The sequence below is a fragment of the Rhinopithecus bieti genome, unplaced genomic scaffold, assembly GCF_001698545.2.
Source record: "Rhinopithecus bieti isolate Rb0 unplaced genomic scaffold, ASM169854v2 scaffold_47995, whole genome shotgun sequence".
NCBI lineage: Eukaryota > Metazoa > Chordata > Mammalia > Primates > Cercopithecidae > Rhinopithecus > Rhinopithecus bieti.
Genome location: NW_016819498.1, coordinates 661,717 through 678,249, shown reverse-complemented (window position 1 = coordinate 678,249; position 16,533 = coordinate 661,717). Strand labels below are relative to the sequence as shown.

The 16,533-nt window shown below is 38.6% G+C and overlaps 1 protein-coding gene across 2 annotated transcripts in view; it reads right to left on the bottom strand.

Annotated features, from left to right (window-relative positions):
- The window catches only part of ACYP2 (acylphosphatase 2), a 200,812-nt gene that overhangs the window by 32,599 nt on the left and 151,680 nt on the right, over positions 1-16,533 (bottom strand). The window lies entirely within an intron of this gene.

Below are 16,533 nucleotides of genomic sequence, written 5' to 3'. Positions count from 1 at the left end.
AAAAAAAAAAAAAAAAAAAAAAAAAAAAGTTTAGAATTGTTAACTAATGACTTCAATGAGAGTTTTAAGTTTAAAAACTGTAATTACAAAATCTATAGATTCTACGGCTCCTGGGGACTATGTACCTTCCTTTGGAATTTTTCGGCATAATAAAGAACACTCAATTAATGTACTAGTATTGTAGTGTGTCTTCTAATGGAGCATTAAAACATTGTATGTTTAAAGACAAGAACGTAAGACTTAGTTTCCCATTGCATACCCAAACATAAATGTTAACACATGTGCACCATAGTTTGTCATTTGTTCAAAATTGGGTTTGGACAGACTCTATTAAATTTGAACAGTTTTCTCATATTGTTGCTGTAACAGAAGCAGAAAGATAAAAATAACCCAAACAACTTTGTCAGAGAAAAGCCTCCCTACCACTGTTCCCACCTTGATCTTCCTAGTTTCCTGCTTTCCTAACCCCAATTCTTTGAAAACAAGATGAAAACAAGCTGACCTGATACTAAACATCTTCTTGTGAAAAGGCTCATGAAAAATGCAGTCTTTATAGAAGATTCTACATTTGAAATGTGAAATGATGAGATTTTTAGGAGGGACCACGTGAGCTTGTATTCTAGCATTGAAAGTCTCTCTTGTAGGAAAAGCATTAAGACTGTTGTCTTTGCGTCATTCATTCATTCTGCATCAACAAATATTTATTGAATACTGGTTATGTGCAAAGCAATATGAGCAACTCAAGGATGTGGAAAGTATAACCTCTGAGATTTGCAGTCTTGAAGAAGAGACAAGATTTGTATAATGCATATTCAAGAACAGTCAGCCTGTCAAAATGGGATCATCTTATCTGACTTACATTCAGATGAGGACATCATTGGTACAATGGAAAGACCACTGGTCATGAAGGAAGCCACTTACTCCATTGTTTGCTATTTCTTAGATCTGAGATAAATTACTTAACCTCAAAGGGCTGATGGTTGGAGGGCAGGTGGAAACAAGAACATAGACTACCTTCAGGATTACTTTCACATAGATTACTATGACCCAGAAACAGGAAATGTGAAGCATATGCACAAGGTACAGATGCAAGTGAGCGGATTCAGCTCTGAGATCCCTCCCTAGTTCCTCATAGATCACCGGCCAAAGTTCATGGTCAAAGCAGCTCCTGGGTAGAGATAAACCTGCCAGGTCACAGGAGCCCAGAGCCACAGACCCACAGCCTTTCATCCACAGACCCCCATAGTTAGGCCCCTCAGTGTTCCATTCCTTATTGCTTCTTGGGGCCTAACATGAACAGTCTACGTCTGATAAACTTCAGTTTCCTCAACACTGATATTTAATAATTGTATACTTGGTAGGCTTGTTCTCAGCCTTGGGCAAGATGGCCGATATGAAGTGTCTAGCATGGTGCTTGATCCATGAAGGGAAGGTGCATCATCAGCGGCTTCCTCAATTGAGGAACTGAAAGTAACATGCACGTTTCCTGCCTCTCCAGCCTAGCACTCTTTCTGATACACGAATAATGGCAACTGGATTCACTTTGCGACAATAGAATGATACATTAAGGGGTGAGAGAAAACTGATTATTTGCAGAAAGCATTGCATGTCTAAAAATCCTAAGAAATCTGTTTATTAGCCTATGTGAGTTTATCAAAGTGATTAGGTTTATAGTGAATTCACCATAATTAGGGGATTTCTTTATTGTGGTAACCACTAGTTTAATAAAAAGAGAAGAAATCCCATTTAACATAGCCACAAAAAAAGGGTGGGGGGACACAGAAAAAAACACTTTACTGAGGTCGTGGTATTGCAGTTAAAGAGTTTAATTAATGCAAGGCTGCCAAGCAGAAGGACTGGAGTTAACACTCAAATCAGTCTCTCTAATAAGGGGCTAGGGTTTTTATGGATAATTTGGTGCGCAGGGGGATAGGGAATGGGTGCCGCTGATTGATTTGGGATGAAATCACAGGGGTATGGAAAATGATCCCGGTGTGGAGTCCTCCTTTGGGTGGGGCGGGCTGGGGGGCACAGGACACACTGGTTGAGTCATGAGTCACTGGCTGGATAGGGTCAGTCAGTTGCCAGAATACAAAAGTGAAAAAACATTTCAAAAACCCAATAGTATGTTCTACAATAGTGATGTTATCTACGGGAGCAATTGGGGAAGTCTTAAATCTTGTGATCTCTGGCCACATGAGTACTGGGCAGTAAGGGATTATAGAAAGTATGCCTATATTTGAGCAGAATTCAGGCTCCTCCAATAATAATAATCTTGTGGCCTTTCATTAGTTTTACAAAGGTGACTTCAGTTCCAGACAAGGAGGGGATCAGTTTTAGGGAGGGACTATTATCATCCTTAGTTCAAAGTTAAACTATAAACTAAATTTCTTCCATAGTTAGCTTGGCCTATGCCCTGGAATGAGCAAGGAGCACCACCTGTGAGGTGAGAAGCATCCCGCCTCAGTCTCTGTCGTCATTTCTGCAAAGGTGGTTTCAAACTATGACATTTATAAAGAAAATTATAAAGAATTGTATGTGCCATATGTAAAGAAAAGTACAAAGGTTTAATGGACTATACAAAACAAGATAAATAGATTGAGATATATACTATGTTATTATATAGAAAAACAATTTTCACCAAGTAAAGTTATTTACTGTTTGTTAAATATTGAAATTCCACACTAACAAAGAAACTGTGACTCATGATGCTGCTCTAGTCTCCAGAATTTCCCCAGGAAATCCTAAAACATAAAGTATAAGTTATTATACTAATTGGATAAAGCAGGGTAAGACATGTAGAAATAAATTGAATATATACTATCACAAAATTAGGAAAAAATAATGTAGTAATTACATTTTATTCATTCATTGTATTTATTTTTTATTTTTTATCTTTATTTTTAAAATTTTCAGACATATCTCGCTCTGTTACCCAGGCTGGAGTGCAGTTGTGTGATCACAGCTCACTGTAGCCTCATCTATGGACCTCAAATGATCTTCCCATTTCAGCCTCCCAAACAGGTGGGACTACAGATGTATAACACCATGCCTGGTTAATTATGTTTTAATAATTGCCAGGATAACTGGCTAACACAAAAACAAAACAAAAAGTGATTTAAATTAGCACTTACAGTACATACCAGAGTAAGATTGTAGTGCATTAAAGAGTTAAATATTTCCTGTAATTTTTAGCAAAGCCAGGAGAAATATGCATCAAATATTTATGAAATCAAACCTCAAGAGATAAATGGTCAGAGGACATAAACATAGGATTTGTATATGAAGAAATTCGAGTAAATTAGATGTATAAATAAGTTCTTGGAAGGATATTTATAATAGCAAAAAAACTGGAAAGAAAATACCCAGTATAAATTACAGTGCATCAACTCAACAGAATGTTATGTAGTCATTAGAATTATTAGGAAAACTGGAAATTTTGTTATTTAATTAAAATATACACACAGAAAACAAAATGAAAATTGTTATTGATACAGAATAGTGGAATAATGGCTTTTCTATAAATAACATTGAGGTGGAACAAGGGAACAGCTGTACTAGTTATTGAACATTATTACTGATTTTAATACTTGCATTTTTCAACATATATATGATAGCAAAAAGGTTAATCAGAAGAAATCAGGGATATCAGTGCCAAATGGTAAGTTCTTCAGCTTCCTAGAGTTAGGATCTTTTGCCATGCCAGAACCTTTTTACAGAGAACACTCACATTTCGCAAAGGTGCTGGCGAAGGTGAGGAACACACTGTGGGAGTCACCAACCATATGTGACGATGGTTATACCTTTGTCTCTGGAGCCTTATTCTGGGGTATCAGTGTCATCAGTTTGTCTTCCTCCTTCCTGATGTTTTATTCTTATCATAATTCTTTTTAAAGTTTGCAGTTTGCCTGGATTTAGATAAAGGTCTTCATATTTTTAACTGTGAATTTATTTCTTGTATGTAGCTCCTAACATATTTCAATATCCTCTTTACCATCCCCTGCCTTCCTGTTTACTGTTTCTCATGTAAAAGGCATTGTTATAGATTAAGAGTGAACAGCTCAGCCTGGGCACAGTGGCTCGTGCCTGTAATCCCAGCACTTTGGGAGGCTGACATGGGATAATCGCTTAAGGCCAGGAATTCAAGAGCAGCCTGGGCAACATAGGGAGACCCTGTCTCTACAAATAATAATAAAAATCAAAAGAGTTAATAACTTGAGTAATGGGCACAGTTTCAATCCTGACTCAGTGTGTGACCTTGGACAAATTACTTATTTGTAAGCCTTGGATACATTTATAAGTAAGATGGAAATGATGACACAAACTTCGTTGGGTAATTATGAGGTTTACATTAAGAGATAATTCATGTAATGTGCTTAGTGTGCTACCTACTTATAACATTGTAAACTCTCAGGTTATGACATGAATATGTCACTTAAATGCCTTTCAAATTTTTAACTATTAAGAAAAAAAAGAAAAACTCACAATCTTAAAATAATTATTCTATGTTTTGTTTTTTGAGATGAGGTCTTGCTCCAGGCTGGAGTGCAGTGGTGCCAACATGGCTCACTGCAGCCTCAACCTCCTGGGCTCAAGTATCCTCCCACCTCAGCCTCCCAAGTAGCTGGGACTCCAGACACATGCCACCACTCTCAGCTAATTTTTTTTTTTTTTTGGTAGAGACTGGGTCTCACTATGTTGCCCAGGCTGGTTTCGAACTCCTGCGCTCAAGTGATCTTCCTACCTCGGCTTCCCAACGTGCTGGGATTACAGGTGTCAGCCAATGCACCCAGCCAGTTCTACTTCTTTCCACACATTGGGTAGATCACTATAAGAAAGTCATGGTTTAATTTAAAAAGGCAAGTTCCCTTACTTTGCTGTCCTTTGTTTGCCTTTTAAAAGACACCTTGAATATGGAATAGTATATAAATAAATCGACCAGGTTTCCTTAATTACCACACCTAAGTAAACTGTATTTACTAAAAACAGAAAGATGACAAGAAGGAAAATGCATTTACTCAATTCTGGCTTTATGACTTCAGTAGTCCAACAACCTCATTTCAACTACTGAAGTCTGTCAAATGATCAAAACCAAAATATAGAACTATTTGTTATAGTTCATATTTAAACTTTTGAAAATGAATCTCAGTTGAAAAGTTCAGGTAGGGAGGAAGGGGCATTTCCAAAGGAATTAAATGTTGTGGTTCAGGTTCAAAGCAACTATGGCTGGCAGAAAATCAAGGCTTTCCATATTATGTCTTAGGTAGTGATAGCAACTGGGGTGTAGGTTTTGTATATATGTATTTTTAAAATTTGAAATTGGTAAGTGTAATATGAGCATTACTTGGACTTTATTTGAATTTATTTGAATTTCAACAGCTACCAACAGATGTGCTTAGCCTGAATAGGCCCCGATTCCCAAATAGCACAATATTTCAAATCTATTTTAGATTCTGAAACAAGAGCCGATTCCAGGAAGATAGCTCTGAACCTTTTTCCCAGCTGCAGAAATAACTCTGCTTGTTGCTCCTCTGACCTACACCAAGGGAAGCTGCTTGAAAAGATGTTCTTTTGCCAACAATCATTTTACCATTGTAACCCACAAGTGGAAAAACAAACTGTTGGCTCCTCTTCAGAAAACCTATTCTCACGTCGCCAGAATCAGGTAGATAAAGAAAGCAAGCTATAGAGTTCTTTTAATTTCTGTCTTTTTCCAAAATGACCTTTAAATTTTTGTTACCCCAGGGAGGCCTATTCATGGTGTGTATGAAATGGGGCTTATATGTCAACAATTGGTCACTATTAACCTTCCCCCGAATAATTAAATTCATCTAGGGAGGTATTAAGACCACTCTCCCCCCAGCTCCCAATTCCTTCTCCCTCCTTCTGTTCCCACCCCTTACTTTAGGATGTATGAGCCCTTCTCATTTGAAAGTAAAAACCTCCCACCTGAATTCTCCTCTAGCTGTTGCCCTATCTTGTTTCTTTTCTTCACCAAGCTTCTGGAGCTGATGAATTCCTATTAAGTCAAATGGAAATTCTGAATTTGCTTTCAGACATAATAATGTTTTTATTGGGAGCCTCTTTGTGCCAGGCACTCTTATAGGCCCCTAAAAAACATTTTCCTGATGAAAAAGTACATGAATAATGCATGCTCATTATAACAGCTCAACAGTACAGAAACAGATAAAGAGAGCATCAATGCCTCTCTCCACTCAGCTCCATATCTTACCATGTCCGCCACAAGAGATAAGAATTATTAACCCTCTTTTGTAGCTGAGAATGGCTCAGAGAGTAGCCCGCAGAGTTTAAAAGGAAGAGCTTTAGGGTCAGATTGCCTGGGTTCATTTCTTGACCTTGCCATTTCCTATGTGTCCATCTGCAAATTAATATTTCTGCACCGCGCCCGGGTGCGGTGGCTCACGCCTGTAAACCCAGCACTTTGGGAGGCCGAGGTAGGCGGATCACGAGGTCAGGAGATCTAGACCATCCTGGATAACACGGTGAAACCCCGTCTCTACTAAAAAAAAATTAGCCGGACGTGGTGGTAGGTGCCTGTAGTCCCAGCTACTCGGGAGACTGAGCCAGGAGAATGGCGTAGAATGGCGTTAACCCGGAAGGCGGAGCTTGCAGTGAGCCAAGATTGCTCCACTGCACTCCACCTGGGTGACAGAGCAAGGCTCCATCTCAAAAAAAAAAAAAAACAAAACAAAAAACTGCACCTCAGTTTTCTTATCTGTTGAACAGGGCTAATGATAGTACCCACTTTATAGGGTGTTGTGATAAGGATGTAATTTGCTAAAACAAAATTGTTGGAAAAACATTTACTATCCAGTCCATATTTTAATTTCCTCCACTGTCCCAAAAATGCTTTTGAGAGCTTTCCTGTCCCCTACCCCAAACAAGGATCATATACTTATATTTTTGAAAGGGCATGGGCATGTCCAATGGGTTGTGGTAAATGATTGTGTCGGTGGATCTTGTTTACTCATATTTTATTTTTGTATCAGTATTCACAAGTAATACTAAAAAGTCCTTTAGTTGCAGACCATAGGTTCTGGTATATGAGGTTTCCATTACTGTTATTTTGAAGGTGTTTTGTAATTTATTTATTTCCTTTTTGACCCAAGAGTTGATTTAGAGAGTTATTTATATCAGCAATTACAGAACATGCTGCTCACACTCTACTTTTTGCAATATATTGAGGTTTTTTTTATGGGCATAATAAATTCTCAATTTTTGTGAATGTCCAATGGGCATGTGAAAAGAAGGGGTATTCTCTATTTTCAGGATGCTGAGTCCTAGATAGCAAAAATAATGAGAGCTAATATTTATCAAATACTTAATACATGCTAAGCTTTGCTCTTTAGAACAATTCTGTGCTTCACAACAATTCTGGGAGGTAGGCACTATTATTATGTCAGTTTTACAGATAAGGAAACTGAGGCACAAAAGTAACTTTCCCAAGATTATTTAGTAACTAAGTGCAGTTTGAGATTTGGACTCACCACTCTTAACCACTACATTTCAACTTACTTAATCTTCATATCACCCCTGTATGTAGATATTATCTGTGAAACACAGGAAGAAAACTCAGGCTCAAAGAGGTTAAGCATTTGCCCAAAGTCATAATAGGCCACACCCTGCATTCTTCCCCTCTCTCCTTGATATTCCTTTCAACTGCCTCATCCATTGTCAAAAGGAGAGTAGGATGCTGATATGGTTTGGCTCTGTGTCCCCACCCATATCTCATCTTGTAGCTCCCATAATTCCCATGTGTTGTGGGAGGAACCTGGTGAGAGATCACTGAATCATGGGGGTGGGTCTTTCCCATGCTATTCTCGTGATAGTGAATAAGTCTCACAAGATCTGATGGTTTTAAAAATGGGAGTTTCCCTGTACAAGCTCTCTCTCTTTGCCTGTTGCCATCCATGTAAGATGTGACTTGCCCCTCCTTGCCTTCCACCAAGATTTTGAGGCCTCCCCAGCCATGTGGAACTGTAAGTCCATTAAACCTCTTTCTTTTGTAAATTGCCCAGTCTCGGGTATGTCTTTATCAGCAGTGAGAAAACAGACTAATACACATGCTTATCTTTTGACCCCCTACTTTTTATTATACAAATTTTCATACATATATAGAAAGCATAGTATGATCAAATAGCTACATAATTCCACCTAGTTAAAATTTGCTATATTTTCTTTCTTTTCCTCCCTCTTTCCCCAGAAGTTTGTTTTTGGCATTGTAGTTGAACTTTGTGAAAGTAAGTTGCAAATATCGTAACACTTGACCCCTAAATGCTAAAATTCCTCTTCTGAGAATAAGAAAGCTGTTTTCTATACTTATAATGCCATTTATCACACCTAAGAAAATTCATGTAATTCTTTTAAACATTTTACTATCCAGGCCCTTTTTAAATTTCCTCCACTGTCCCAAGAATGCTTTTGAGAGCTTTCCTATCCCCTACCCCAAACAAGGATCATATATCTTGTTAAAACAACTCACCACCTAAATTTATACTTACATTTTTCAAAGGGCATTAAGATTTCTACTTGTTTCTATATAATATGCATCCACCCATCTCCAGACCAGCATCCCTTTTTGGGCAACTACCTTGGACCTTCTCCCTTTCCTCCCACCTTGTTTTTTTACATCTGAGTTTGCTGTGCTGTCTGCCTGGCTTCTGCCCTTCCTGGCTAGTCTCCTGTTTCTGCCTTCTTCATTCTAAGCTCCCTGAGCAGGATCTCAGAGGTGAAGCCAGCTGGGCTTCTGGGTCAGGTAGGGAGTTGGAAAACTTTTCTGCCTAGCTAGAGGATTGTAAACACACCAATCAGTGCTCTTTGTCTAGCTAAAGGTTTGTAAATGCACCAATCAGGAGGATGTGGGTGGGGCCAAATAAGGGAATAAAAGCTGGCCACCCAAGTCAGCAGCAGCAACCTGCTCAGGTCCCCTTCCATGCTGTGGAAGCTTTGTTCTTTTGCTCTTCACCATAAATCTTGCTGCTGCTTACTCTTTGGGTCTGCACTACCCTCACTACTACAGTGAGCTGTAACACTCACTGAGAAGGTCTACAGCTTCACTCCTGAAGTCAGCAAGACCACAAACCCACCAGGAGGAACAAACAACTCCGGACACACCACCTTTAAGAGCTGTAACACTCACTGCAAAGGCCTGCGGCTTCACTCCTGACGTCAAGTGAGACCCTGAACCCACCCGAAGGAGGAAACTCTGGACACACCATCTTTAAGAACTGTAACACTGTGAGGGTCTACGGCTTTATTCTTGAAGTCAGAGAGACCAAGAACCCACTGGAAGGAACCAGTTCTGGACACAGATCCATGCCTGTTTCATTCACTACTAAACATCTATCACCTCCCTGCCACACAAAAGGTGGTCAATAAATAGGTACTTACTGCTCTTCCTGTGCTATTTGGATTTGATGACAGAATCTGGCTTCCTGGTTTCAACTAGTGATTGTAATATCTTTTCTCAGTCAACTAGTGATTGTAATATCTTTTCTCAGTATTCTGGCAGTTCAGTATACGGTGTATGTTAAAATAATGAAATTCTGGTATATTTATTTTACTGTGATTATTCAATACTCTAAAAGCTGCTGAATTATCATCTTGAAACATATGCAAAGAGTTATATGCTATATTAAAATTTGAAAAGAATGGAGGAGTAACTCTATACTCCTCAAAAAGAAAGAGAAAATAACAATTGACAACCCAAACCTTTTTTTTGACAGGCTGTCACTGTCACTCAAGCTGGAGTGCCACTGGCAATAATAACTCACTGTAACCTCGAACTCCTGGGCTCAAGCGATCCTCCCACCTCAGCCTCCTGAGTAGCTAGGACTACAGGTATGCAGCACCATGCCTGGCTGATTTTTAAATTATTCTGTAGAGACAGGGTGATATGGTTGGATATTTGTCCCTGCTCAAATCTCATGTTGAGATGTAATCCCCAATGTTTGAGGTGGTGCCTGGTGGGAGATGACTGGATCTTCGGGGCACTTTCTTGTGAATGGTTTAACACCATCCCCTTGATGCTGTCCTCTTGACAGTGAGTGATTTCTCACAAGACCTGGTCACTTAAAAGTGTGTGGCACCTCCCTCTCTCTCCTGCTCTTGCCATGTGATGTGCCTGTTCCCCCTCTGCCTTCTGCCATGATTGTAAGCTTCCTTAAGTCTCCCCAGAAGATGAGCAGATGCCACACCATGCTTCCTGTAAAGCCTGTTGAACCAATTAAACTTTTTTTCTTTATAAATTACCCAATCTCAGGGTTTTTTTTTTTTTTTTTAATAGCAATTCAAGAATAACCTAACACACAGGGTCTCACTACCTGGTCCAGGCTGGTCACAAACTCCAGCCTCAGGTGATTTTCCCACTTTGGCCCCCCATAGTGCTGGGATCACAAGCATGAGCCACCACACCCAGCCCCTAAACCTCCTATCACATACATAAATCTTACTCCTACTTCAAAGACCTTTCAATAAAATGGAATGTGAATGGGACAGTAATTAATTAGGTTGATATAGTTGTACCTAATCTATATCCAAACAGGATAAATTAAAGATAAAGATAAAACTAGAAATGCTTTACTTGAAACAAAAACTACAGTTGGCCATCCATAAAAATTGTGATTACTTTTTTTTTTAAGAAATAACTAAGAGAGATTATTCTAAAATGACAACTCAAGAAAATACTAGGAATTAGAGCAAAACTCTGTTCACCTCTCTGCCACCAGTGTAGAAACTGAAAGCTTTTATAGCAGCTGGAAAAAATTTGCTCCAAAAAATACTCTTATGGTAATGATGACATTATCAATGCACTTTGTTTTTTTTCATTTTCCATTTTCCATGATTAACCAACTTACGCATTCACTGTAGTATCAATTTCTTTTCTAATACTTAACAAATTTTATCTAAATTAGGCTAGAGTGATTATATATGTCTAACATTTAGATATTGGAAACATATTTTATAATATCTTTAAAAATTTGCATTTAAAACATACTAGTTAGTTTCACTGTTGTATTTCCTGAATTATGAACACCTTTAAAATAAAAGTCTGACATAAATACTGGTATTTTGGTTTTGTGTAACATAAACACTGTAACAGTGGTTGCATCATTTTGCTCCTGTATCACATTCACTGGTGGGGACGCTTGGCACTAGCCAGAACACAGGTCCAGTCACAAGCCTGTGGCTCTGCTCACCCCTGGCTGAAACACTCTGGGGCCAGTCTATCAGGCCAGGACTCTACATAGACTTTTTAGACTTTTACAGTTTCACCAGGCACAATAATGTATATTTTCTTTCTATGAGTGCTACCTTAGTAGAAAATGATTAAATCATAATTTATTAACTTTGCTAGAGTAAATCATTTCCCATGCCCTGGTAACTCAAATATTTTTCTCCCCTCTTATCTATATTTACATACAATAAAGATGACTGCAGCCGTAAAGCTACTTGGTTAATCACTTAAAACTCCTTTTTGACCATTTTCTTTGCAAACAGTTTGACAGACTTTCCATGGGAAACAGAAGAAATTAGCAAAGTGTACATCTCCCTCTCTTGTTTACCAACATTCTTTTGAATCTTAGGAAAGTGACATATTGTATTCAGGCCCTCAGCTTTCTAAACTGGGTGGCCTAGTTCTAAGAAAAATAGTTCTGTATGTTAAATCACTATATAAACAAAGTTGTATTAAGAATTTAAGAGACAGGGATCCCTTTCAAAACAAGAACTGAAAAAGAGTATTTCAGGAGTCCAAGGAAAACAAGACTGTACAATTCACAGGCTCCTTTCAATCATCTAATATAGAGTTTATCTTTTAAAACATCATGCTTTTTCTGTTTCCCAGAGAATTAAACTCTTTACAACTCTATGATGTGCAGATTAGTGGCTAAATTGTACTCTTTCCAAGAAGCCACATTGTTCTTCCTTCCCTTACTCATTTTTCTTTTTTCTTTCCTTTTTCTCCCTCTCCCTCTTTCTCTACATCTCTATTTCTGCCTCTAGTTGACAAAACATTTCAGAGATTTTATATAGCTCTCCTTGTTCTCTTGTTCTCCCTTTTTTAAGGAAAAAAAAATTATAGCCAGAATATTTCAGACTCCAAAGTTGAAATTGTATATTATTCTTTTCAACAGTTTCTAGTCCATGCCTTAGAACAAAGCAGAATGGAACCCCAAAAGAAAGTAATACTTTACAATGAACTCAAAGAATAATATCACTACTCACTTTTCAGTTTTAAAAAATATTTCCTAATATATGTGTACCTTTGAGGAGATGTATAATACCAGGGTCTGTGACATTAAGAAATACAAAATTCTAAAGGTGTCTGCCTTCCCACTAACTGATTTTATCCAAAGGTGGTGGTGCTATACCTTGACCCTAGAATACAAATCCAGCTTTGAGTCTCCTGTCAATGGTTTGGACCACCTATTGCTCTAAAACGTTGCTACCCTCATGTCATTCCCTCTCATTTCTCATGTTTTTTAGCTCCTGCCTCATTCTCACTTCTCTCTTGTCTTATCTCTCAGTGATTTCAGTATACACATAGACTATTCTTCCCACCCCGTCCTGTTGGCTCATTGACCTTCCCTGCAATGACCTTATCCTCCATCTGCCTCATTAGAGACCAACTTGGATTCATGAATAGGATTCTGACTAATCTCTTGCAGGTCATTCTCAAACCACTGTCTCTTAGCCCTCTAGCTTATTCTCCCTAGGACTTGACCCCAGGAGACCTTCAGTACCCTGAATCTTCCAATTCATTGATCAGACCACCTTTTCACTGACCTCATCCTGCATGTCTTCTGTTCCTCCAGCTTAAACTCTAAGATCAATTATTATAATTATTCTCTTGTCCTTCTTGTTTCAGCTCTAAATCCAACTCTGCTTATTCACACTGCACCTGTAAGTTGAATGTGGCTAGAGAAAAATTCATAGCCATGCTGATGGGTCTCACTTTGAATTCATGACTTTAATGTTGTCTGACAATACTTTAGGTCATAGTCTAGTCACTCTTCTCTCTAGACAACTATTTCATACCTTCTTCTCTGTCCTCAGACTCCACTGCCTCTTGCCCCATCTCCTCATACTCATTTGATCATCTTGCTTTCTATTTCACTGAGAACAGTAGAAGCAATCAGAGGAAGATTTCATAAATCTCCTATCACTTCTACCTGTTTACCAGCACATATACCCTCATACTTTGACTTCCTGCCAATTACCACTGGTGAATTTGTCATGCTCCCACCTAAAGCTGACATTTCCTCCTCCACTTAGGCACTAGATTCCACCTCCTCTTGTCTATTCTAGGACATCCCTCCAATAATGCTTTCTTCTATCTCTTACATCATTAGTTTCTGCTCCCTACTGGATCATTCACATCAACCTGCTTCTTTACACATGCTTCTTCTTCCATTTTAAAAACACGTTCTTTGCTCCATTTCCCCACCAGCTATTATCCCATTTCTTTGAAGCAAAACTTCTCAAAAGAGTTGTATATTCTTGCTGTTTTCACTTTTTCACTTCTTGTTTTCTCTTAAACTTATTCCAACCCCACCACTCCACTGAAAGTAGCTTGACTACTCTTGTCATGATCCCATTTGTTTCTTTTTGGAGAAAAATTCCTCAAAAGAATTGTCAATATTCAATGTCCAATTTATTTCCTCCCTTTCCCTTTCAAACATATTTCAACCCCTACCACTCCACTGAAAGTGCTCTTATTGAGTCACCAGTGACTCTTTGTTGTAAAATCCAACGGTCAGTTCTCAGACCTCATCTTAACTGACCTGTGAGCACCCTGTGACACAGCTGAACAACTTCCTTTACACATTCGGCTTCAAGCACATTGCACTCTCTTGGTTTCCTTCCTACCCTGCTGGTCTCTCTTCAGTCTTCCTTGATGCTTTTCCTTTTTTTCTTGACCTTATAATTTTGGAGTCTTCAGGGCCCAGCTTATCAGGACTCACTATCTCAGTGTTCTCATCCAACCATTTGGCTTTAAATTCCATGCATGCTGATTATCCCAAAATGTGAATACCTATCTCAGACCTCTCCTGAGCTCTAAACTCATTATGCCCACTTGGCATCTCAACTCTTTTGTCCAATAATCATCTCAAACAATATGTTTTTTTAAAAAAAGATAACTCTGATTTTCCTGCAAAGATCTTCCTCATTATAGCCTTCACCATCTCTGCTTCCAGTATCTCCATCCTAACAGTTGCTCAGGTCAAAATCCTTGGAGTCATCCTTGACTTCTCTCTTTCTTTTATACCCCATGCTGGGAGGTGGGGCCTCTAAGAGATGATCAGGTTGGTAAGATGGATTTAAGTCTTTGTTGCAAGGCTGGATTACTTCTCATGGGAATGGATTAGTTTTTGAGAGAGTGCGTTGCTATAATGCTGAGTCAGGCTCTTTTGTCCATTCTTTCCCAGGTGCTTGCTAGCTCTTCTGCTTTTTTGTCATGCTACTTCATAGCATAGCATATTGGACTTCTCAGCCTCCAGAATTGTGAGTTCAATAAACTTTTCTTTATAAATTACCCAGTCTTCGATGCTTAGTTACAGCAACAGAAAATGAACTAAGAGATCCCATAGCCAATTTACCATGAAATCAGGCTGACTCTACCATCATACTCTATCCACCATCCACCTCCATTGCTACCACCTGGTCTGAGAAATATCTTTTACCTGGGTTAGTGCAGTAGCCTCCTAAAAGATCCCCCTAAATCTACCATTGCTTCCATACAGATTATTTTTCACCCAGGAGTCAGAGTGACTCATGCAAAACTAAAGTCACATTTTGTGTCCTCTGCTAAAAATCCTGTAGTAATTTCTCATTTCATTAAGAATAAAAGCCAAATTTCTTACACTATCATACAAGAAACTACTTGATCTAGCCTCCCTCATTCACTTTGCTCCATCCATGCTGGCTTCCTTGTTATTTCTTGAACATTCTAGGCATGCTGCTGTCTTGGTGCTTCTGCTTAGCACTTCTCTTCCTGAAATGCTCTTCTCCAAGATTTCTACTGGCTGACTCCCTCAACTTCTTTGACTCTTTGCCAAAATCTCATCTTTTCAATGAGGCTTCCTCTGACCACCCTATTTCATACTACAGTCTGCTCCCCACTCCCTACCCTCCAGAACTTTCCATTTCCTTACTCTATTGTTTTTTCCATAACACTGATAACTTTCTAATGTGCAACATTATTTTCTTGTTATTGTTATCTTTCTCCCCTGCTAAAATGTAAACCCCAAGAGGGAAGAAATCCTTGTTCTGTTCACTGTTATATCCAGAGGGCCCATAAGAGTACCAGGCACACAGTAGGTACCCAGTAAACATTTGTTGAATGTTTAATATAAACATTTGTTGAATGTTTAATAAATATAAAAATGGATTATGTGTACCTTGAATGTTTGGTAGTAGTTGCCTCAAAATCATTTGAACCTCACGCTATTTTTGTGGAAAGATTTTTTTAAGCTACTGATTCCATTTATTTACTGTCTCTAGGCCTATTTAGATTTTCTATTGCATTTCAGTCCGTGTTGATAAGTTACACATTTCTGTGAAGCCATATATTTCATCTAAGTTTGAAAATGTATTGGCATAAAGCTGTCTAACATCCTGTCTTATATTTCTTTAAATAATCAATGTGACTATGTTTTCCTTTCCAAATATTGTTTATTTTCTCTTTTTATTATTAATCTTTGGTTGATACTCTGTACTGTCTTACATAAATTTCTGTTTGTTATTACCTTTTCTCTATGTCCTTTGGCCTAACTCTATTGGTCTTTTGTTTATTACTCAAATTATTTTTCATGATGAGTGATACAGCACTTGCCAGTATTTCCAGTTTCCTCCTTCCAGGCTCAGGAGAAGATTACACCTCCCTGTCCTATTAAAGTTAGACAAGGTCAACTGACTAGCTCTGGCCAATGATTTATGTCACTTCTGATGGAAACATTTAAAAACCTATGAATGTGGAAAGAATTGTCTTTTCAATAAACAAGGCTGGGTCAATTAGATATTCACATGGAAAAAAACAAATTGTGACCCCACTGATAAGAATCAATTCCGGCTGGATGGCAGATATAAATTTGAACAATCTTGGTGAGATAAGGTTCCTCATTTTAAATTCTTTTAAAATAGAGATGGGGTCTTCCTATGTTGCCCAGGCTGGTCTCCAACTCCTGGGCTCAAGTGATTTTCCCACCTCCGCCTCTCAAAGTGCTGGGATTACAGGTGTGAGGCACTGTGCCCAGGCAAGAGATAAGATTTCTTAAACAGAGCAGAAAAACACTAAGGTAGAGGGGGAAATGACAACTTGACACATATTAAGATGAAAAACTTTTGTTCTTCAAAAGGTACCATTAAGATGATGAAAAAGTAGGCCAGGCGCGGTGGCTCATGCCTGTAATCCCAGCACTTTGGGAGGCCAAAGTGGGCGGATCACCTGAGGCCAGGAGCTCAAGAACAGCCTGGCCAACATGGCAAAACCACATCTCTACTAAAAAAAAA